A 24449-nucleotide genomic window follows, 5' to 3' on the forward strand; every position below is an offset into this window, starting at 1 on the left:
TTTAGGCTTTACTTAAAGGACACTGTGCCATTTAGTGATACTAATGAAATATACGGATGGCTAGAGGAGTAGGTCACCCTGTTAATTGCAATGCATGACCAATGGGTAAAAATCATGCCCTTGATCCACTAGACATGGTCAGTCACATAATGATAAGCCCACCATTGATTGATTTAACTGATCCTCCAAATCATTCAATAGAGATTTTCATTCGCACCAGTATTTCAATGAGAACCCCCTTCAAAGCGAGAGAGGTTCTAATTTTTTCATTTCGTGTCATGCATGTACTATGAACGGCATGCTGGGTTCTAGACATTTTCATGGTCCCTAACAGTATGCACGATACCCTGCTACAGCACACCTGATTTAGGACCACAGCCAGACAGGCTCCAGCTGTGCTCACAGAAAGAGTGCACCTTTAGAGCTGTATCATGAAAATTTCCTGCTCACCTGCATAGGTTCAGAACGGAGGCATAATCCTGTTTTCAGCTAAATTGATCTCTCTGCAATACATGCATGCCGTAAATGAAGATGCAGGGTAGCCAGTTGTTTAGGTGAAACAAGATCAAGGTATATTCCTAAGCTAGTAGTGTCAGGTGCCCCACAATGCTTACCTCTGCCTGTGGAGCAAGTCCGCAGAGACGACAGGAGCGCCCACCCCTGTACCCACCTGACCCGTGTGGACAGTAGAACCCAGCAAGGATGAGATGGACGCAGGGAAGGGAGCCAGAATGAAAGCAGGGGGTTGAGGTGAAGGGTGTCTCGGAGCCAACTGAAAGACAAAGAGACCCAGATCAGTGAAGGACCCAACTCCCGCGTTGCAAGATACGCCAAACACACACAGAAAAGCCCTGTTCCCAACCTAGAACTCACCAGTGGCTGCAACTATTGAACCCTGAATACAGCTTCAAGGAAGGTTCAGTTGTGACGAGGTGGCAGCGTTAGGCTCTCAAGAACTAAAGGAATAGCGCTCCTGCGCGTCAGTTCCACGTGTCTGGGCTTAACAAAATACTGGCATCCCTGGAAAGCAAATAGTGGAAACCCAAGGAGAACGAACAAGAACAAAATAACCCTAAGCGCTCCTGCGCGGATTTACCAAAATCATCTTCAAGCGCGTCAGCGCGGACTAGATGCAAAATGAACCATAAAACGCTCCTGCGCTTTCAAGATCAACCAACCCTAAGCGCTCCTGCGCGGATCTAACAAAATCATCAAAAGGCGCTCTTGCGCGGTCAAAATCAATAACTCTAAGCGCTCCTGCGCGGATCTAACAAAATCATCAAAAGGCGCTCCTGCGCGGTCAAAATCAATAACCTCTAAGCGCTCCTGCGCGGATCTACTTCTGATCACCCATAACGCAGCCGCGTTACGGTGACTCCACCAGAATTGAACGAAAGTACCTTATTGTTTCTCAGAGGGATTACGAAGACCACAGCGGGGCTCCAGTCCGGAAGGCACAGCCCGCTTCCAAGGTCTTCCGTGCAGCAGAAACAGCGTCTCGTGTCGTTCAGCACATCTAGCGAAATCCGAAGCACAGAGCCGGCGGGAAACGCGGTGTTTAAGCGTTTCCCCCAGAAGTGCTTCCGTGAACTGCTATGCTTGTCTAAAGACTAGACCGCGACTCATCTCCCAGCCGGAAGTGAGTCTCTCGGCCGTTTCTGTGTGTGGTAGCGGGGGAGCGGGGAAAACGGCAGGCGCCGTGAACATGACAGTACCCCCCCCAAAACAGGTCCCCCCTCAACCCCGCCAGAACCTTAAATGGGGGATACAGGACGAGGACTGAGCGGATGGCTCAGATGAAAGGCACGAACCAGTCTGGGAGCATGGCGAACATGGGACAATGGCTCCCAAGAACGCTCGTCCGGCCCGTACCCCTTCCAGTCAACCAGGTAGAAGAGCTTACCCTTAGTACGACGAGAACCCAGAATGGCCTTGACCTCATACTCGACATGGTCCTCCACCACCACCGGAGAAGGAGGAGAGGGAAGAGAGTCACCAGAACGGACCGGTTGCAGCAGCGAGACATGGAAGACCGGGTGAATCTTCATGTGTGGAGGGAGTGAGAGTCTCACAGCCACGGGATTAACCACCCGCTCGACCTCAAACGGACCCACAAAACGGGGCAACAGTTTCTTGGGACCGTGCACATTGAGGTGCCGAATGGACAGCCACACCCGATCACCCACACCGTACTTGGGCTCCTTCTGTCTGTGTGCATCGGCCTGTGCTTTGTAGGTGTCCTTAGCCTTGGCCAACTCAAAACGGGCTTGTTGCCAGATGCGGCGCAAGGATTCGTGATATGACCGGACTGTGGGTAACCTGCTGTCGGGGGGGACCCTCCCATGCGGAGGTGCGGGGATGACGGCCATGAAGACAAAAGAAAGGAGACATTCCAATGGCCGAATGTTTACTGTTGTTATAGGCGTACTCCGCCATCCATAACACCTCGGACCATTCCTTTTCAACCATAAGCAGTAAACAACGGAGGTACTGCTCCATGGTGTGGTTGGTTCTTTCGGCCTGACCGTCGGTCTGAGGGTGGTACGCCGAGGACAGGCGCACGTCCAGTTCGAGGATCCTGCATACTTCCTTACAGAAGCGGGAGATGAATTGCGATCCCCGGTCCGTGATCACCACCGATGGAACTCCATGGAGGCGAACCACCTCGTGTACAAAGATCAAAGCCAGTTCCGCAGCCGTGGGTAGTTTCACCAAAGGCACGAAATGAGCCATCTTGGAGAGATGATCCACTATGGTGAGAATGGTGGTGTGCCCCGTCTTGGTGAGAGGGAGTTCCACCACGAAGTCCATGGAAATGGTGTGCCACGGATACGGTGGCACCGGGATGGGACGTAGAAGACCCCTAGGAGGCTCGGATTTGTTCTTCCCTAAGAGACAGATGGTGCAGCTCGCCACATAGTTCTTGGTATCCGTCACCAGCGATGGCCACCAAAACTGTCGTTGTACGAGCTCAAGCGTCTTGTGGTACCCCGGATGGCCGGATAGAACATGGTCATGGCACAGGCAGACTGCCTTTTGCTGACTGGTCAACCCCGGTAAATACAATTGTTGTCCATGGAACAGCAACCCATCTACGCACGTTACCCCTCCTTGTCCGTCCGCCAGAACCTCCAGGTCGGACTGCTTCGTGTCTTTTTGTACCTGAAGCATGAAGTCTGAGGATGCTACAACGCCCTGGAAGCGTGTCTCAGCGATGATGGGGACAGGCTCGGTGCTTTCTGCCTCCTCGTCGGATTCTCCTAGCCGTGATAGGGCATCGGCCTTGGCGTTGTCCTTCCCAGGTCGAAATGTGATCACGAAATTGTATTCATTAAAGAATAGAGTCCATCGAAGCTGTCGGGCGGTAAGGGCACGGGCTGACCTCAGGAATTGGAGATTCCTGTGGTCCGTGTAGATGGTAACCGTGTGCTTAGCGTCTTTCAGGAAGTGGCGCCATTCCTCGAATGCGGTCTTGATAGCGAGAAGTTCTCTGTCAGACACGGTGTAGTTGCGTTCGGCTGGTTGCAGTTTCTTGGAGTAGAAAGCCACCGGATGCAGCTGTCCTGTGCTAGTACTCCTTTGAGATAACACCCCTCCAATGGCGTGTTCAGATGCGTCTGCCTCTACAATGAAGGGCTGTTCTGTGTCTGGGTGCACCAGGACCGGGGCTATGGTAAAACGCCTCTTTAGTTCCTGAAAAGCGTCGTCTGCTGTCTGATTCCACTCAAACCGTACTCCTTTCCGCAACAAGCGGGTGATAGGAGCTACCATCCCGGAGAATCCGGTGATGAATCTCCGGTAGTAGTTGGCAAACCCCAGGAACCGTTGAACCCCTTTTACGGACTCCGGAGGAGGCCAGGACAGAATGGCGTCCACCTTCTTGCTGTCCATTTGTATGCCTGCCGGAGTGATGATGTGACCCAGAAACTCCACCGAGGTAACGTGAAAAACGCTCTTTTCCAGTTTCACGTACAAGCGATGTTTACTCAGCTGTCGTAGGATGGAACGCACATGCTGCACGTGTTCGGTGATGGATTGCGAATATATCAAGATGTCGTCTATGTAGACGATACAGAAGACGTCTAGGTAGTCCCGTAACACCTCGTCTATAAAGAACTGAAACGCCGCGGGGGCGTTACAGAGTCCGAAAGGCATGACCTGGTATTCGAACAGACCGAATTTCGTCCGAAAGGCGGTCTTCCATTCGTCACCCTTTCGGACTCTGACGAGATGGTAAGCCCCACGGAGGTCGAGCTTGGTGTATACGGAGGCGTTCTTTACCTGATCCAGAAGGTTGGTGATTAACGGCAGGGGGTAACGGTTTTTTACGGTGATGGCGTTCATAGCTCGAAAGTCTATGCAGGTCCTCAGATCACCTTCCTTCTTAGATACGAAGAAAAGAGGAGAGGAAACCGGAGACCTGGAATGACGTATAAAGCCGTTGTCCAGATACTCATCCAAATAGGAGCGAAGGTGGATGTTCTCCTTTTCCGTGAGTGAATAAATTCTGCTTCAAGGCAAGGTGGAGCCTGGAACGAGGTCTATACGGCAGTCGAACGACCGATGCGGTGGCAAGGTGTTAGCCCCCTTCTTGTCGAACACCTCGGCTAGGTCCTGGTATTCCTCTGGTATGGCTGGTGTAGTTACCTGGGAGACTATCCCCATTCCTCGGAGAGGAAGCGATTGTGCTTGTATAGCATGACTCCCCAGGAGATCGTCCTTCGCATAACAGGTTTCACTGCAGTATTCCGAATTCAGGTGTACTATTCTCGACACCCAGTCGATATGGGGATTGTGTTTCACCAACCATGGTAATCCCAATATCACCTTGAATTGAGGGGCATCGATAACATCAAAGCTGATTGATTCGGCGTGGTGATTAACAAAAGACATGATCAGGCTCTCTGTTTGATGCCGGATAGGACCGGAGGTGAGATCCGTACCATCAACAGCCTTGACGGTTTCAGGTTGGTCTTTTGGCACTGTAGCCATGCCCAGGGCACAGGAAAAAGCAGTATCGATAAAACTGCCTGTAGCACCGGAGTCTAACATAGCTGTCACCTGCCAGGTCCTGCCCGCCTGGTTCCGTAAGGACACTTCCATTCCTACGTGGTGACTGCCGTCAAAAACCGCAGGGATCGCCAAGGTGCAAGTCGAAGAACCCAGAGGACGGATCCCCTTGTCTACTGGGTGTTTTCGTTTCCCGCCTTGTCCGTCTTGGTGATGGGCAATGCGAAAGGTCTTCTGCCCCGGGGTTTCGTTGGCTTCACCGGACATTCTCTGACGAAGTGGCCGCTTTTCCCGCAGTACAGGCATTGATTCTGCCTCCTTCGCCTTTCCCTTTCTTGACTTGTTAAGGGCCCTCTGATGCCCCCGATCTGCATTGGTTCGGTTGTCTCGCCTTGGGAAGCGGAAGCAGGGTCCTCTCTGGCTTTTTCTACACTTTTGTCCCCGAAGGATAAGAAACGGTTATCACTGCCTTTCCCTTTCTCGGTCCTTCGTTCCTGTAATCGGAAATTCATTTTCACCACTAGATCGATGAAAGGACCTATCTCCTCCGGTGGGTTGGGTAATTGCGCTATGAGATCCTTCAGATCATCGCGCAATCCTCGATAGAACACAGACACCTTTTTGTCTTCAGGCCAATGGGATTCGATAACAAGCCTGCTGAACGTGGTGATATAATGAAGGAGGTCCTGGCTGCCTTGCTTGAGGTTGAGCAGCTCGTTGTCCGCTGCTTGCACAAAGGTGTGACGAGCGAACATACGCCGCATGGACTCCTGAAAGGTGGGCAAGTGGTGTAGCATGGGATCGTCGTTTTCTACCAACGCAATAGACCACTGGGCGGCGTCTCCGCCCATGTAGGACAGGATGTAAGCCACCTTGGCTGCGTCGTCGGGAAAAGCCGTGTGTCTGGCCATGAAATGCAGGTGGCATTGGTGCATGAAAATACCATACTTGGTACTGTACCCATAGAAGCGTTCAGGTGGTGCCAACTGGACTGAATGAGGGGCGATGACTTGGATGGCTGTATTCGGAGTGGTGGCAGCGGAGGACCCCCCCAAAGGTAAAAATAGGTTGTCTCAAAAGACCCTCCTGACTGACCCTGGGGCTCGGGTTGGTTCCCCAAGGACTGGTGACTCCAGCTGACATCTGGCCCTGTAGGGCGGTTATGTCATGGCGCAGACTGTGGTTCTCTGCCTGCATGGCAGCCAGCATGACTGCGATGTCTTGTAAGGTAACCTCCGGGTCGCCCATGTCGGCTAGGTGGACTGATAAACGTGGGCTTCGGATTCTGTCAGGTGCCCCACAATGCTTACCTCTGCCTGTGGAGCAAGTCCGCAGAGACGACAGGAGCGCCCACCCCTGTACCCACCTGACCCGTGTGGACAGTAGAACCCAGCAAGGATGAGATGGACGCAGGGAAGGGAGCCAGAATGAAAGCAGGGGGTTGAGGTGAAGGGTGTCTCGGAGCCAACTGAAAGACAAAGAGACCCAGATCAGTGAAGGACCCAACTCCCGCGTTGCAAGATACGCCAAACACACACAGAAAAGCCCTGTTCCCAACCTAGAACTCACCAGTGGCTGCAACTATTGAACCCTGAATACAGCTTCAAGGAAGGTTCAGTTGTGACGAGGTGGCAGCGTTAGGCTCTCAAGAACTAAAGGAATAGCGCTCCTGCGCGTCAGTTCCACGTGTCTGGGCTTAACAAAATACTGGCATCCCTGGAAAGCAAATAGTGGAAACCTAAGGAGAACGAACAAGAACAAAATAACCCTAAGCGCTCCTGCGCGGATTTACCAAAATCATCTTCAAGCGCGTCAGCGCGGACTAGATGCAAAATGAACCATAAAACGCTCCTGCGCTTTCAAGATCAACCAACCCTAAGCGCTCCTGCGCGGATCTAACAAAATCATCAAAAGGCGCTCTTGCGCGGTCAAAATCAATAACTCTAAGCGCTCCTGCGCGGATCTAACAAAATCATCAAAAGGCGCTCCTGCGCGGTCAAAATCAATAACCTCTAAGCGCTCCTGCGCGGCTCTACTTCTGATCACCCATAACGCAGCCGCGTTACGGTGACTCCACCAGAATTGAACGAAAGTACCTTATTGTTTCCCAGAGGGATTACGAAGACCACAGCGGGGCTCCAGTCCGGAAGGCACAGCCCGCTTCCAAGGTCTTCCGTGCAGCAGAAACAGCGTCTCGTGTCGTTCAGCACATCTAGCGAAATCCGAAGCACAGAGCCGGCGGGAAACGCGGTGTTTAAGCGTTTCCCCCGGAAGTGCTTCCGTGAACTGCTATGCTTGTCTAAAGACTAGACCGCGACTCATCTCCCAGCCGGAAGTGAGTCTCTCGGCCGTTTCTGTGTGTGGTAGCGGGGGAGCGGGGAAAACGGCAGGCGCCGTGAACATGACAAGTAGTCACAGGTTACAGGTAAAGTTGCTATGAAGGGAGCCCCACCAGGAGCAGCATCCTTGCTGCCCAACCCATGCATTCAACTCACACTCTCAAACCATGTTGACACCAGCATTCTAATTACATCATAGTCAGTCTGGCTGAGCAGCATGGGACATAACAATTAGAGGAGAATTGTTAGAAATGGGATTTTTGGTTGGCTAGGGCATGCACCTCAGCCAGGCAGAAACCATCACTCCAGTCAGGGCAAGGAATTTACATGCTGAAGATAACCCCTGCTCACCCCCTTGGTAGCTTGGCACGAGCAGTCCGGCTTATCCCAGAGGCAATGTGTAAAGCGTTTGCGCAACATACACACAGAGCAGCAACAGACTAGGCACACCACAAAAGAAACTCCACACAAGGTTATATCAAAAATAGCCTTTGTATTATCATAAACACGTTAGAATCATAATCACACAATGTACACTGTGCCAACTGGCACTAGGCAATATTCACAGGGGATTATATACAGGACAGGGCCAATTGGGCCACTGTCAGAACCATTTAGAAGCACAAGTAGTAAATGTAGAACGCAACCAGTAACTACTGGCAACATACTGTGTTGCAGGGATTCTGCTCATGCACAGAACTATGCGCAGGAAACCAGGACCTCAGTGAATTGTGGTGTACCAAAAAACTCACCTCAGTACCCAGAACCCCTATCCGACCAGCATCAGTGTCCCATTCGTTATCCGTATTCTCTCGCAGGTCCCAATGTATAGACAACCCAGAACAATCGACTTAGAGTACTCTCAGGTATGGTGGGAATCAGAAATACCTGTTTGTTATTATTCTCATATCAGTCCACAACAAGAGTAATCAGAGACACTGTAAAGTTTAAAAGGTTTATTTTATAAACGACGTGTCCTAAGATGCAGTACATTGGCTAACATAAGCAGACAAATGATTATAATTAAAACCATCAGCATTGTTACAATATACCATAGAAAATGAAAGGAGAAATCATTGTATAAATGACAGTGGAATGCAACCACCTTCCTTTCGCTAGTAAACTAATATTATTAGGCTAATAGAAGGTCTCTAGGCTTGAATAGGGAACCCCATACCGTAAAGATCAGCTCAGGTGAATCACAATACAGGATCAGCTTTGCTCTGCGCCTGGAAATGTTCTTCTCCAGAATGTGTTTCTAACGCATGCAAACTGTAATATTAAAGGCTCTCGACATTCAGGTATTTGCAGCTGTGTGCACATTATGGCTAGAGAGTGGGCCGATCAACCTGAACTCAAAAATATACATTGTCTGGCTGCTCAGAGTGTTTTGCACACAATGTTCAGACCAAGGTCGCAGTGCACATCTAGGGATGTGAACAACAGACAGTTCTCATGTGAAGAGAAGGCAAGCAAGCAGTTTTCAAATAATAACATGTCTCTGCAGTGTCGTGTGCAAAAGCAGCAAAAGTGGCAACATGGCTTTCTAAAATCTAACGCGCTTATGCTAACATAGCAATGTAGGCATCTAAATCGCTACCTTCACTACACCCCCCCCCTTGATCGGACCACGAACAAATAGGGATACAAAAAGGAACGCAGAGTTCAAGTTCGACAGAGCAGAACCAAGTGCATGTATAGGAAATCCAAATAAAGAGCAGTGAAAGTTCGAAAAAAAAACGTAAAAAAAACCAAAATGAAGGAGAAAAAAGAAAATGGTAAGTCGATACATCATGCAAAGGCTCAACGAGCCTAGATGTAGGAACACACAAACAACAAAAAAATGTGTGGTTTGGGTCTAGGGAAGCTTGGACGATAATGAAGTTAATCCATAAACGTGTAAGCACAGTACGTAGCAACAGCTTCCAAAAGGAAGTCATTGGAACGAGTTGCAAAAGTGTCCACCATCCAGTCTAACAAGGTAAATGAACATACATGTTCTTCGATCACTGGAGCCTCTAACACATTCAGAGGACAACTGGCGTGTTCTTCCAAAAAACTTCGTGCCAAGAAGTCATTGCCGTTCCGATGTCCCAGTTCCCAAGAACTCCATATGCCGCTCCACAGGCCATAATCCTAACACCAGAACAGTCCAACTCATGAGCCACTAATGGACTCATTAGTCGATCATAATCTGGGGCAGGAGACACCGAGTTTGACAAGCACAAATCCAGAGCCTATTCGAAAGGACAATCTAGGCAATGAAAAACAGGTTGTAAACATGTAAAGTATGCAAACCGGAAGGACAATCCATAGGCCATACTGAGGGTTGCCAGTGGTAAAGTTCCATAGTATTCAAGCATCCGGTTACGAAGATGGAGCAGCCGGGACAGGCTGTTGTGTGACACACAGAGTGCAGCCATTGCGCAGTACCAGACCAACAGCAGCACGCCAGCCGCGAGGGCGAGAATCAATGGGAGCCCTCCAAAGACGCTGGAAAAAATAGAATGAAAAAAGGCCGATATCACACCAAAAATAGTTTGGAAGGAGGTCACGAGGCCGGAGCCCACAATTTTGTAAAAATGCGCCAAGCAAGTTGTTGACGAGGCGTTAAATATAGTTTGAATCAGGGCACCAAAATGAAGTGGGAGATCAGTATTTAAAAGCGCCTGCACCTCGATACGGGTGTTGGCTACGTGAAGGACAAATGTTTCACGGGACGAAGTCAGAGCGACTTCTTTTTGAGACAATAGAGCCCTTATTCTGCTCATCTTGTTGAACTCTGCTTTCAAGATTGGAATGGAAGGCCAGATGGATACATCCAGCCGCCCATGCGGGGCTGGGAAAAGGACATTTTTACAGCAGACTACTCTCTGTGATACAGTCACAATGTAGGAAATTCCCACTAGCATTCCGCAGCAAGCCTCGTTATTCAAAAGCAAATAACTACCGTTAGCTAGCAACGTGAAAGAAGGTGTAATAGCTGGCACTGGAATCCCTTTCAGGACGCATGCTAAATTAGGCGCTTGCACATTGCACGCGCCATGCAATTGGATGTGCCTACAGACCACAGAGTGATCAGGTGTGGAAGAACATTCCTCACCCTTCAAATAAACTTCTTTACCTTCTCTCATGCACCTGTATATAAATGGGAGTGACCATACTTCATGCAGGAAAGCAGAACCCAACGGTTCATATCTGCCTAGGGCATAATGCTTCATGCACGAACTGAATTTAAACAATGGAAATGGCAATGTGATTAACCCGTGGATAAGACACACAGCTGAGTTCAATTCGGCCACTGAGAAAGGCAAAGGTTCTAACTTTTCAATATGCAGTAATGAATATGCTGCATCTTTCATGGACATGATTTGTTGTTTCGCAGTTAGATTAAAAGGAAGGAATAATGACGAAGTATTCATGTAGTCCCAGGGGACTTTCCCAGCTTTTAACGTTTGCAATGTCCATGCAAACTGCATTATAGAACGCAATTGATTCTGACCATGATACAAAACAGACACATCATCCTGCACGATATCAACAACAGATGAAACAATATTATCTAATGTGTAAATTCTGGAAGAAAGGGTGTTAATGCTATTATCTATAACAGCTAGCACTTTTTCCATATTGGCTTGATCAATAGCCCTCAATCTGGAAGCAGCTTCAATTTGTGATAACTTCCAAACCTCGTTATAAATAGCATACACCCATCTTTTGGACCTGCCACCCACAGGACCCTTAACAAAATCATTCAAATCTATTTTGTCATGTAATTTAGATAAATGAACTTTAACAGATGCCAAGGTGGAGTGTTGCAGCCAAGACTGGCATAACTTCCCAACAGAGTAGGTAGTAACAGAATGAGAAGATTCAAAGCGGGAGTCTACACAATCCTGCGTATACCCAGGCTGCAGACCCAAAAAACGATGTTGACAGGAATCTGAACTCGTCTGCCAAGTTAACCATCCTTCGGAGTGGAATTTGGAAATATTGAAGGATGTATTAGTAATGTATGACTGCAATTCATCAAGGGACAGATCTGTATGATTATCCCAATTTGGATAAGCACCCAGATCTGGAATAGAGGGGGAATTCAGCTTTTTAGAAGTAGCCAAACCAAAACGGGTGGTCTGAAAAATAGTCGAATTCAAAAACAATATGTGGTTCGGGATGAGGCAGGCACGATGCAAAGCTTCTGTTCCTTGTACCTGCCATGGTTTAGAACCCCAAACAGATTTAAGATCAATAGTATCTTTCCATAGATCGTAACCTCTGACCGCTAAATCATCCATAAAGGATTTGGAATATAATAATTTAGTGTGTGTCAGCCTAACCTTCGAGTCAGACTCTGCTGCCATTTTAAAATAAAAGGCGGCAGGTTTTGAAACACTGAAGTCATTAAAATAGGCAAATTTGTTCACTAAGGTGCTGGAGATGCCTAACATTGGCGTTGGACAATGTTGTCATTGTGTATAATTCACAAAATTATGATATGTATTGGCTTTATGCAGGAAATGATTGCCATAATGTTGATAGCAAAACAATTCCCCGTAATTGGCAGTGTCTAAATACAGATCTTCCGCATCAAAAGCGGCATAATATTTCAAATCAGAAAACAATGCTTCTTTGGCCTGAACGTCCCAATCAGAGCGGATGTTTTGTTTAACTACATCACCCATAGAAACACAAAATACATTTGGTACATTGATAACCTCAGTTGGACCATGAATCTGAAATTTAACAGCATCCCACGCAATCCCATCTAACACAGGCCAGGCAGCAATCTTCACAAAAGTCTGGTCTCTCTTAATGATGTGTGATGAGGAGTGGGGAGCCAAAGTTCCATCAATTAGTCTAATTGTAGATCTTTCTTTTAGGTAGTGCCCGTTCACTAGACGAAAAAATACCACCACAAATCCGATGGACATAAATAAAAAAATACATATGAGCATTAGCCAAATGTAAGTCCAAGGGGGAATTAAAAAATGTCTTTTAAACCAAACAGCAAAAATAGAAACTGTCGATGGAGCACTGGAAGTCATAGAATTAGTGTCAAAGGAGAAACGTGACTGGTTAACTGCGGTTGATTGCAAAACAGGCAATGAAACATCTGTGGGATAAGCATACTCAGTATCTTCAGGTGGACCACCAGCCGGTGGTGGCAGCAAAGGATTAGTAACTGTATGCATCTCGATGGCAATATCAGGCATGGTGGTAGAAGCCGGAGCCAAAACAGAATTTCTCAGCATCGCAGGGCAAGAGACCGCTGGAGTCATACTAAGAAGAATCGGCCACTCGCTGTAACTTGACATTGTCAATGGAGATGTACCTGTTATCCTTGCGACTAGGTAAAATGAATGTTCTTGTACTCTGCACGCCAAGCACTGGAACCGGGGCACGATAAGAGGGGCTGAACTCCTTCTTGTTCTCCACCTTCTCACGGACCAGGTCACCAACTCGAGGTAGCCAGCCGACTACCGGAATCTGAAGCGCAGCATCAGATGTGGAAGGCAAGTGTTCTTTTGCGAGACTGTCTCTGGTCTCTTGTAGATTCTGGAATACAGCACAGTGATCATCTACGTCAAAGGGTGCGGCTGACGCCGCCATGTCTAGACCATCAAGGTCCGGGACAAACATTTTTATGCCAAAGAGCATCATGTATGGGGTCTGCCCACCCAGAGACCTTTTTCTAGGGAGATTAAGTTCACGTTGAACGTTATACAGATGGGCTAACCAGTTCCGGCCAGTGCCTAAAACCCTAGCTGTCAATGATTGCTTTAAGTCACGGTTCATCCGCTCCACTACACTATTACCCTCAGGTCGGTATGGAGACGAACATTTGACTTGGACCCCCACATTTTTCATGGCTTCTTTGTACGCCTTAGAGGCGAATTCAGGGCCCTGATCAGAATGAAAGGTACCACACGCAAAACTTCCCACAAAGACACGCAAATCCCTGATGACAGTACTGGCATCGGCACTCCTTTGTGGCCATACCCACAGACAACGTGTGCACGAATCCACTGCAACTAAGATATACTTGTACGCAGTATCAGAGGAGAATGGACCGCAGTGATCCAGATAAACACACCCAAGTGGTTTATTGGATATGTACAACTGAGTTTGTGGTGGTCGCGCAGCAGTTGAAGGTTTAATCTGCTGGCGAATGTCACAATCAAGAACATAAGTGCGAGCCTGTTTATATAACCCGCGCCACCAGTAACGTTGTTGTAACAGAGAAACAGGTGCTGCAACGCCGGCATGGGCAGACGCCATACCCTCATGAGCCGCTGATATCAACGATGGTCTGCAGTCCGCGTTGGGAATCAATCTGTCACCAACGTCGTTAATTCTCACTAATGGGACGTTATCAGGACTTAAGTGATAATGGTAACGAGAAGGGAAACCTCTCGGGTAATTACTTCCCTTCTCTGTTGCAGGGATAGCTGCCAAAATGTCATCATCGATCTTACTTTTGGATCTTGTAACCGCTGCTACTAGATATGTCGCCACTGCTGTTTTCGCTGCTTCGTCAGATAAACTGTTACCGACAGCGTGGACACCAACTCGCTGGTGCCCAAGAGTGTGAATTACATTCACGAGAGGCAGATGTACTTTAAGTTCTGCCACTCGAACCCAAAGCATTTTATGCTTAATTGTGCTACCTTTTGGAATCACGATATTCATTTTGAGACCAAAGGAATAGGTTGTCGTTGAAGGACTGAACACAGTAAAATGAGTCACTTACTATAAGAGTAGTGACTCGAGGATCAGCAAACTCCAGTGCAAGCACCAGAGCATGGAGCTCCGCTAACTGTGCGGTACAATCACCCAATGACTGCATATGCACGACATCAGATTGGAATTCCCCATTTACGAAAGTACCTGCCACAATTGCGCAAGCTGCTGAATAGGCGTGCTTCGATTCCGTCGCCGGTTGCGCCGAACCCTCAGTATAAATTACACAATGGTAATCTTCGAGCGGGCGCAAAGACAGAGGAGCCGGATGCGCGAATTCATATTGCAAGTACTCCTGCGTCTGTAATGAGGCATCAAAGATATAAGTGACATCTGATGATGTCAGGGAAGTGGCCCATTGTATCCAACATGGATGCAAAGCTTTTGAATTGGGTACACTGGCTTTCGTCACTGCCTCTAGGGCAGGATACGGTGTGGCCACCAACATGCATTTTCCTTGCGACAGCGCTCATTCTTTAAGAATCGCCATCTGCACCGCAGTCAAAACTTTTTCGACAGAGGAAAAGCGCAGTTCAGCCGAAGTGTACAGGTGTGATTTGTATGCAATGGGGACGGTGTCGCCCTCATTGAACGTTAAGTACGTGAAACCGACTGCGCCTGGCACAATTCTTATTACCAGGTTTGTGTGGTTATCACGTGTCAGTAAGTATTTTGAAGCAAGAAGATCAGCCTGCAATGACTGCAAAATAGCTGAATGTTCTGGCAGATAGCTCGATTTGGAAAAAGTTGGTTGTACCGAGGCATATAGCGCCTTGATACGCTGGGCATAATCGGGAATGTGCGTACGACCGAAAATCAGAAAGCCCAGTAAAGATTGTAATTTTTTCAGTGTTGTTGGAACACACAAACATGCGCACTTCTCCAGAAAGTGAGGAGCTAACCCTCGACGCTCATTGTTGAGCTCGTAGCCCAAAAGCAACACTGTATACTCTGCAATGTGAGACTTCGCAAAGTTGAATTTGTAACCGAAGTCTGCAAACATAACAATAATGCGATCAACGGGACACAGATGCGGCCACAACTCGTCATCCGTGAGATAGATATCATCAACATACGAGTACGCATCTGGGACAATGCTCTCTAACAGAGAGACTTCACGTGCAGCAAAGACGCCAGGGCTGTTTTTATAGCCCATAGCCAATCTTTTAAATTGTTTTTGCTTGCCGCCAGAAGTAAACGCTGTCCACTGACTACTAATAGAGGACAGGTTATGGCTGTAAAAGCCATTGGATATGTCAAGTGTGGTTTTAAACCTTTTACGCACAAGACTATCAACTAGGGCAGAACTGTGGGTATTCTGTACCGCGCACGTCAGGCAATGAGAGTTTAAATGCCGGTAATCCAAAACTAGACGGTACGACCCATCAGGCTTCGTTACAGTGAATAAAGGATTATTCATTAGTGACACACATGTTTCAATAACACCCTGATATTCCAATTGCTCAAGGATTTCCGCGACGTGAGATCTAGCTTCGCGGCGCATGGTATATTGGTGTTGTGGTTGAGGCATAGACCGTAAGGGAATCTCATGGCTGGGGGACAATTTATCCCAGCCCACCTGAGTACGATACAAAGCCGGTGCAAGCACCTGAGCCCACTCTTCGGCAAACCTTTCAGCATGCTCCTTTGGTATTGCATGCACAAAGGACAGGAGGATTACCTCCTCCCCTCTGGGAGCATCTAAAATGAAAGTCGGGGGCCAGTCTGCCTCTGCCAAGAGAATGTCATAGGATGAGGTCAGATTATCCCAAAAAATCCCTTGTATTGTGCGTTGTATGTCACCTTCAATTAAGAGTACTATGTCATATAGTCTGTCAGGGGGAGCCACTCTAGTGTCCGCAGTTTCTACAGTAATGAATGTGTCAGTTGCTGTCGCCTCCAGAAATGGACGTAGTGCTTGCCGCACTACTGTAACCTTTGCTGTGCTGTCGAGCAGCGTTCGCGCCCATGTCAGGATCCGAAGCTGCGTCCGCACTATCTGTGGCTTACCTCGCTGTTAGCGCAGCAACCTTCTTCTTCTGAAACGGGGGACGTTGACGTGCAAACTCGTCTTGCTTTCCTTTACCGTCAGCCTGACGGGGTTGCTCACGTCCTTGTTGGGCACCCCAACCTTTGCCACGTTCTCCGACACCGGACTGTGAGGCCGATGTTTCCTGTGAAGAACGAGAAGAGCGTTGTTCAGTACCTGAAATCTATCAGGTGACCTAATACTAGTGCGATCGCGCAAATCGTATGTGCATTCACTAGTCGGCTGTATGGGAGATACAGGACGAGACCCCTGTTTCTGTTGCTGCTTTCCCTGTTTCTTTTGTCGCCAATTTTGCTTTGGAAAAGTTGGGCGATCGTCTTTAACAGACGAGCTCACCTTAGTTTGTTGTATCAGGTCAGGAATGACTATAGTTGGTTTAACCCCTAAACTACTGCGGCCAATTGTTCTATACGCCTCCGCAATAATTTTAGGCAACTATTTCGGCTTATCGAGTTCATCAACGCGGGCTAAGCTATTAGCCACTTGGAATTGTACCGCATCTCCCTTGAGATTACCAAGGACGATAGAGGCAACTACGTCGAATACTCCGACAAGTCGCATTCCCAACTCAACAGCCACCTCCGGACCGTGGTTATCTTGAACACGTTTAATGACGGAGGGAAGCACAGCCATAGACGGAGTGCCAAAGCACTTCGAGTAGACCGCGGCAAAAACCTTACCCCAGTTGTCACAATCGGACACTTCTGGGACTAAGTCTTTTGGCAAACTAATGGTGAGGATTCTGTGTTTCTCCACAGATGTAGAGTGTGGAAACAACGCTTCCAGTTGGTCAAATTTCTCGGCAAGCCAATAAGGCAAATCGTCCTTATTCTGGAGGTGCTTTCCCATCACCGAATTAACTATGACAGGGTTAATAACAACCGCAGGGTGACCAGCTGTTAGTCCCACAACAGCAGGTGCCCCCACCTGCACATTGCGCGAAACGTATTGCACCAAAGCCCTATATACTGTAATGAGGGCTGTATGGAGTGTACGCAATTCATCCACCGCAATAGTCAAATAGCGGGGGTGGGGCGTAAATCCGGCCAACACCGGCCACGTGGCCCCTAGAATCGACAAAGGGCCGAGTCTAGCTGGTGCAACCGCATGGTGAAGGGCGCCATTAAACCAAATGCTATGCAGCCAGGCTGAAAGGGGAATCTCCAGCGTCCTGTATGGCGTATAATTTGCTGGGACCCGTGTGTGAGTATACGAGTGAAACGTCTTATCATTCGCATTCACTTCCGGCAGCGTTACCCAAGAGTAAAACAACTCATAAGGGTGGGATGCATCCGCACTCACCACAAAAATTACGGCCATCCCATTGTCCGGTACCCCATACTGCGTCAAATGACGCCGCAGAGGCGTACGACTATGTGCTGCAATTTCGACCGCCATAAGGACACAGAGAAGAACAACTACGGACTTTACAGTAGCACAAGGGTTCAGAAATATAAAACACCTTTTTAATTTACAAGCTTGTATGAACCTATTAGGTTACTAACAGGTAGGTGAAATCCGTCACTCCCGTTATCCGGAAACAAGAGTGAGGGTGTTGTGGACTAATATAAGCACTACTAAGGCGTTTCAAATCAAAAGACCAAACGTTAGGTGCGCCATGTTGCAGGGATTCTGCTCATGCACAGAACTATGCGCAGGAAACCAGGACCTCAGTGAATTGTGGTGTACCAAAAAATTCACCTCAGTACCCAGAACCCCTATCCGACCAGCATCAGTGTCCCATTCGTTATCCGTATTCTCTCGGAGGTCCCAATGCATAGACAACCCAGAACAATCGACTTGGAGTACTCTCAGGAATGGTGGGAATCAGAAATACCTGTTCGTTATTATTCTCATATCAGTCCACAACAAGAGTAATCAGAGACACGGTAAAGTTTAAAAGGTTTATTTTATAAACTACGTGTCCTAAGATGCAGTACATTGGCTAACATAAGCAGACAAATGATTATAATTAAAACCATCAGCATTGTTACAATACCATAGAAAATGAAAGGAGAAATCATAGTATAAATGACAGTGTAATGCCACCACCTTCCTTTCGCTAGTAAACTAATATTATTAGGCTAATAGAAGGTCTCTAGGCTTGAATAGGGAACCCCATACCGTAAAGATCAGCTCAGGTGAATCACATTACAGGATCAGCTTTGCTCTGCGCCTGGAAATGTTCTTCTCCAGAATGTGTTTCTAACGCATGCAAACTGTAATATTAAAGGCTCTCGACATTCAGGTATTTGCAGCTGTGTGCACATTATGGCTAGAGAGTGGGCCGATCAACCTGAACTCAAAAATATACATTGTCTGGCTGCTCAGAGTGTTTTGCACACAATGTTCAGACCAAGGTCGCAGTGCACGTCTAGGGATGTGAACAACAGACAGTTCTCATGAGAAGAGAAGGCAAGCAAGCAGTTTTCAAATAATAACATGTCTCTGCAGTGTCGTGTGCAAAAGCAGCAAAAGTGGCAAGATGGCTTTCTAAAATCTAACGCGCTTATGCTAACATAGCAATGTATGCATCTAAATCGCTACCTTCACTACAACTGTACTCAGCATTATATCCTGCAACATAAATCCCATTATGCAATAAGCATCATATTAGGCGTAAAACACATAAGTATAAATCACATTAGGCAATCTGCATCACCAGCATAAACACAGTATGCCCTAATCATGGTGCATACATCACCGTAGAAACTGACCCCAGGCCAACTGGCCTTCTCTCTGGGGCTCAAATGCCCTATGTGCAAAATGTCAGGGCATAGCTGCAATTGCAGCGAAGCAAAGTGCGCAAGGCGCGGGGGCAGAGGAGTGCATCTCACTCCTTCCTCTCAAGAACCACAATGCCCCCACAGAAATAATGGCACTGGCACTACTGGGCCACCTGGGTTCCCAATAAGTGACCCCTTGGTGCAGCTGTGAGGCAATGGCAATGGCAGTGCAGCTGTGAGGCCAAACAAAACACACCAAATGGGCACGGGCACCTCAGGGCCCTAGGGACTATTCAAGGGGCTCCAGGCACTGACAATGGGACTCTCAAACATAAACTTGCCCCCACGGAAAATGGCGCTGGCACCACCGTGCTGTGGGTCCCCCACTGGTACTTTTCAAACCAAATGTGTCCAACGTTGCAGCTGCCCACTACGGTAGCACAGCTGAAGAACCAAGCAGGCACTTGCAGTGCCTCTGGAACCCCGTTCACTGGACTCCTCTCCGTTTGGCACCAACACTGCGCCATCATGAAGCCCCACTCACCGGGCAGGACTCCTCCGGTTTCCAGGCACCTCCTGACTTCACACTTCGCCCGGTTCCCCTTCCTGGAACAGGGACTTGGCCTGCGTGGCTCCGCAATGAAATCAGCAGTGGGAAAGGCACTGGCAACGTGCCACGTTGGGTCCCCCTTCACTGGGACCACTCCAGACTTCCTCCTTGCGGACACAGGGCTCCCACCGGCTCACGGGAGCTTCCTCTCCTGGGCCTTAGCACCGTCCAATGTCAGACAGCCTTGCCTGACTTCCGGGTCGCTGCGCAATCGCAGCGGCTCCTTTTTCTCCGGCGATTCCACAGTGCGGGGTGGGCTCCTGCTTGGCTTGGCAAAATGCGGGGTGGGCACCCGCTTCTTAAATAAGCAAAATTTGCGGGGTGGACACCCATGAAAAAAGCAGCATAATGCAGGGTGGGCACCCACACCTTCCCACAGCAATTCGGGGGAATCCCTACATCGGGATTCCCTCTTCAGATGTCGCAGCTCAGCACTGTAAGGCCCCAGCATTCTCCCCGGCCTGGGAGAGAAAGTAAAGCGCTCACGAGGAGCTAAAGTCCTGGAAAGGTCAGGGGCACAGCTGAGCCCAGGCAGACCAGCACACAGGGCCCTCCAGCAGGGAGGCAGTCCCTCTTGGCGGTTCCTCCTGAGGCCCAGCAGCAGCAAGTCCCCAAGCACAGGAACAGCACACCACATTCATGGGGTCACAGCCCCTATATTTATATTACATCTTTGCTTTGTCTGCCCTGGCACAGGGCTTTTAGGAACCAGCCAAAACTGGTTCGGGGGGAATTGGAGCAATTTGTTTACAAGGCTCCTCTTCCCCTTTGTCAGCTGGGGGCTCGTCATCAGACACACCACAGGGGGGCGGAGCCAGCATTCACTAGGGCAGGCACAATCCTATTCAGGGTCAGGGGACTCCTCCCACTACTCCAAATGCAGATGCCCTATTCAGCCTAGCGCTGACGCACCCTGCACCTCCTAGAGCCACACACACACCTCACCAGCCCCTGTCACTCAAAAGCCAGACATGCAATCCAAATTAGGCAGGCAGAAACATAGCACACAGAAATGCCAACTTCTAAAAGTGGCATTTCTAAAATAGTTATAATAAATCTGCGCACACCATTGCGTAGCATTTATTATCACTATTCCAAATATACCAAACTTGACCCAGCTGCTCCTCTCATATCAGGAATTACCACTGAAACACTTATCAGGGAATCCCCAATGCATTCCTATGGGAGGGCAGCCTCACAGTAGTGAGAGACCAAAATGGCTGTTTGTCACTACCAGGACATGTCACGCACTTAGGGTACATGTCCTACCTTTGACCTACAATGCACCCTGCCCATAGGGCTAGGTAGGACCTACCTTAGGGGTGACTGACATGCAGCAAAAGGGGAGTCACAGACATGGGACACACTTTAGGTGCCACCTCACAGCGGCAGTAACACTACGCGCACAGACCCTGCAATGGCAGAGGCCTGAGATAGGTTTGAAAGGCTACTTTGGTGGGTGGCGCAATCAGCGCTGCAAGCCTACCAGTAGCATTTAATTTATCAGCCCTGGGTATATGAGATATCACTTTAAAAGGGACTGACAGGTAAATTAAATAGGCCAAACAGGTGTAGACCAATCTTACCATATTTAACACAGAGAGCACACGCACTTTACACTGGACAGCAGTGCTAAAGTGCCCAGAGTCCTATAACCACCAACACCATGTCAGAAAAAAGGCTAGGAGAAAGGCAAAAAGTTTAGGGATGACCCTTCAAAAAGGGCCAAGTCCAACAAGAATGCATGGGAAAACGAAGATACCACACACCTCCCTTCTTTATGGATCAAGTAGACATTATAAATCCAAGCAAGACAGTAATACGCAACAAAAATAAAACTGAGAATCAAGCAAGAGAGTAAAAAAAAAAAACAAAGAAGAGAATAATGATATAAGAATAAGACAAACGCATTCAAACCTCACCCACACTCTCACCCCTCCGCAGACAATAAAATATGGAGGTGCAACAAAAATGACACCTAACAATAGAGTCACCAACTCTGCAGCATAGTACATGGGTGCAACACGGGTGTCCTAACGGGTGACATACACTTGCTGAATATTAAAGTGCAAAACATATGCCCCTGCGGGTGCAACACACATGCCCCATTCACAAGGGTGTAATATGTGTGCCTCTATGAGTGCTGTATACTTTCCCAATATTAAAGTGCAAAATATATGCTCCTGTGGGTACAAGACATGTTCCCCAAAGCAAAAGGTTTGGGCGCTAAATAAATGTCACATCACCAACAAAAGTGAGACGTTGTAAAGTATGTATTTGCTTGGGTAGTTAATAGTAAGCCCCATCACAAAGCAACACATAGGGTGCAAGACATATACTCCGAAAAATGTAACTGTAAGCACGGTTTGGACACAAATGCCCACCACTAGTAGAAGTAAGTAATCTTTTGTTTTACAACCAATATACCCCATAACAGGTAAATGTAAGAATGGTTTGAGTGTAATGCAAATACCCACCACCATAAAACATAAGAAGAGTTTGGGGTTATAAATTATATACCCCTCCAAAGGTAAATGTAAGAATGGTTTGAGCGTAAAGCAAATACCCACCACCATGAAATATAAGTATAGTTTTGAGTTATAAACAATATACCCCACAACAGCTAAATGTAAGAATGGTTTGAGCATGAAGCAAATGCCCACCACCATGAAACATAAATGTGAGTATGGTTTGGGTTGGAAGAGCCCTGCCCCATCACCAAAACAATAAGACTTGATTGGGATATAGTAAACATGACCCAGCTCAAGTGAAAGTATGGGCATACAGGAGAAAAACATGACCCCCACGACAAGTAAAATAAAGTATCATTAGCAAAAGGTGCAACACTCACACCCTGTACAGTATGACTCAAGAATAGTACTCAGAAATCAACATCACAAAAGTGCTCCTTGGCTGCAAAAAGGCTCAGAATTGCATGACCATTCTCATTGGACAGGTACATAGTGAATGGCCACTTATTACTGTGGAGGTAAGAGTTGTACCCATCTTGCCTACAAGGGGTTCATTACTGATTGAAGCCTTTGATGTTCATTAGTGGCTGGTGTAACAGAGTCGTGTTACCGCTTGGGACTATAAATGCTTGATGCAGCCTGGAGGCACTGAAGATTATTACTGTCTCGGGCAACTGATTATTACTAATGCCTGCAAACAATGAGTTTCATTGTTGAGGCCATCAAGAGGCATTTCTGCCTTGAAACAGTGATGCTTATTACTGCTCGGAGCAACTGAGGCTCATTACTGCCAGAATCAAATAATGATGCTTATCAATGCTTAGATTAGGTATTGCACATCCCACCCAACGCAGAGCATGACTTGAGGATGAAGAATGCCACTCTATTGGGTGAGGATCTGTGTATCCTGATAAGGAACACATTAGAACAGAGTGTGGTGAATCACTAGAAGGTGACTTTCATCTCACTAGACACAAGACAACGGATGGTTGTATGCTGTAATTCACCACTTCCTGGTAAAACAGTGATTTGCTGCAGCTTTTCATTGAATCTCTAGACCTGAAAGACTTCTGTGAGGGCAAGAAAAAGTGACCTCTTGTTGACCTACAAGGATACGCGGGCCATGTTGAACAGAAGGGGCCATTCTACAGTGACTGAGAAAGTGTGATGGGTCCATGGAATTGGAGGACCTGGGGCTGCATGCAACAAAACCGGCGCAATTTGAATTATAAGCTTGTGTCAGAAAATCATTTTTCTTTGCTGGATTGGCGAAGATAAAAAAAAAATTGGAAAAGTTGGGCCTGAGAAGAGTTTTCATCCCTGTAAGACCATGGCCCAAAAAAGACAAAAAATGGTTTATTTGTCACAAGATTCGAGGCTCCAGTTGAACAGCGAAACAAGGCACCCAATCCTGCAGATCCCTGCCTAGCAGTAGTTTCCAGCCATGCACTGCTATGTATTGCAACTCTCAGAAAAGTTTACAGTCCCATTGTAAACCAGAAGATTGGTAAATGCTACTGGAGTGTGTCTGACAAAGATGTGCCTTGGTAGCCATGACTTACAGGTTTGCCTCACTCAGAGCTATTTCAGGCACAGTTCAATTTCCCAGCAGGACAGCAAAATTAAGTCAGTCAACGCATTGGGGCCACACTTCTCAGCTTTGCTGCTAAGTAGATTTTGGTTCCTCTATCACTAGCAGGCTTCGGAGGGTATCTTGGACCTGTCAAATATATCCCTTTGATTAAAACTACATTTGGTGGGGCGTGGCTTCGGCGTCACTAAAGATGGCCGCCTAACAGAGTTGCACCGCCGTACAGGGACCCGTTTCTGTCCTGCAGGCACGCTCTTCACTTCAGGAATCGTTGGAAACCGCCACAAATCACACCGGAACATGCCAGGACTTCGGTGAGGATCTTTTTCAACTAAGGCCCACAGCGCTTCAATTCATTTCCATCGCGGACACGCATACTTCACCGCGACCGCCATTTTAGATAAACGCTGTGGAATGCGTTTCAACGTACATGACGGCAAATTTTCTCTCAAGTCCCTGAACTATGCAGCAATACTTATGTGGGCAGTATTCCTGTTATAATAAGGAACTTTGGACTTTATACATGCAGGTACGCTGAGCACCTTTTTCTTCTATGCCATTCACCTCAGGATGCCCACCATCTTGTTTTCTTTTGTTTGGAACCTTGATTTTAAGCAACTCTAGTACATATGTGCACTTCTTCTGTCCTAAAACCTGGCATTAAATGCATGCGTCTTATATAAGGTCCATATACCTTTCTGGAACAGAACTGATATTGCTGTTTATGTTGTTTCCTGCCAAGTTATTTGTGCTTATTACAGCTGCAGACTTCACAGTTATGTTATTATCAGCTCCAGAGGTTTCTTACCGTCCCAGGCAATAGCTCTTCTTACTTTGCCGAAGCAATTATCACAATTCTCTTGTAGTTTATTCAACGTGCTCTGTATCATTTGGACGCCTACTCTTTATGG

At 47.7% G+C, this 24449-nt stretch overlaps 1 long non-coding RNA gene across 1 annotated transcript in view; it reads left to right on the forward strand.

The window, feature by feature from the left end:
- The window catches only part of LOC146817220 (uncharacterized), a 38516-nt gene that overhangs the window by 13367 nt on the left and 700 nt on the right, over window positions 1–24449 (forward strand). The gene's annotated exons all lie outside the window — the stretch shown is intronic.

This window comes from Triturus cristatus, chromosome 6 (assembly GCF_964204655.1).
Source record: "Triturus cristatus chromosome 6, aTriCri1.1, whole genome shotgun sequence".
Taxonomy (NCBI): Eukaryota; Metazoa; Chordata; class Amphibia; order Caudata; family Salamandridae; genus Triturus; species Triturus cristatus.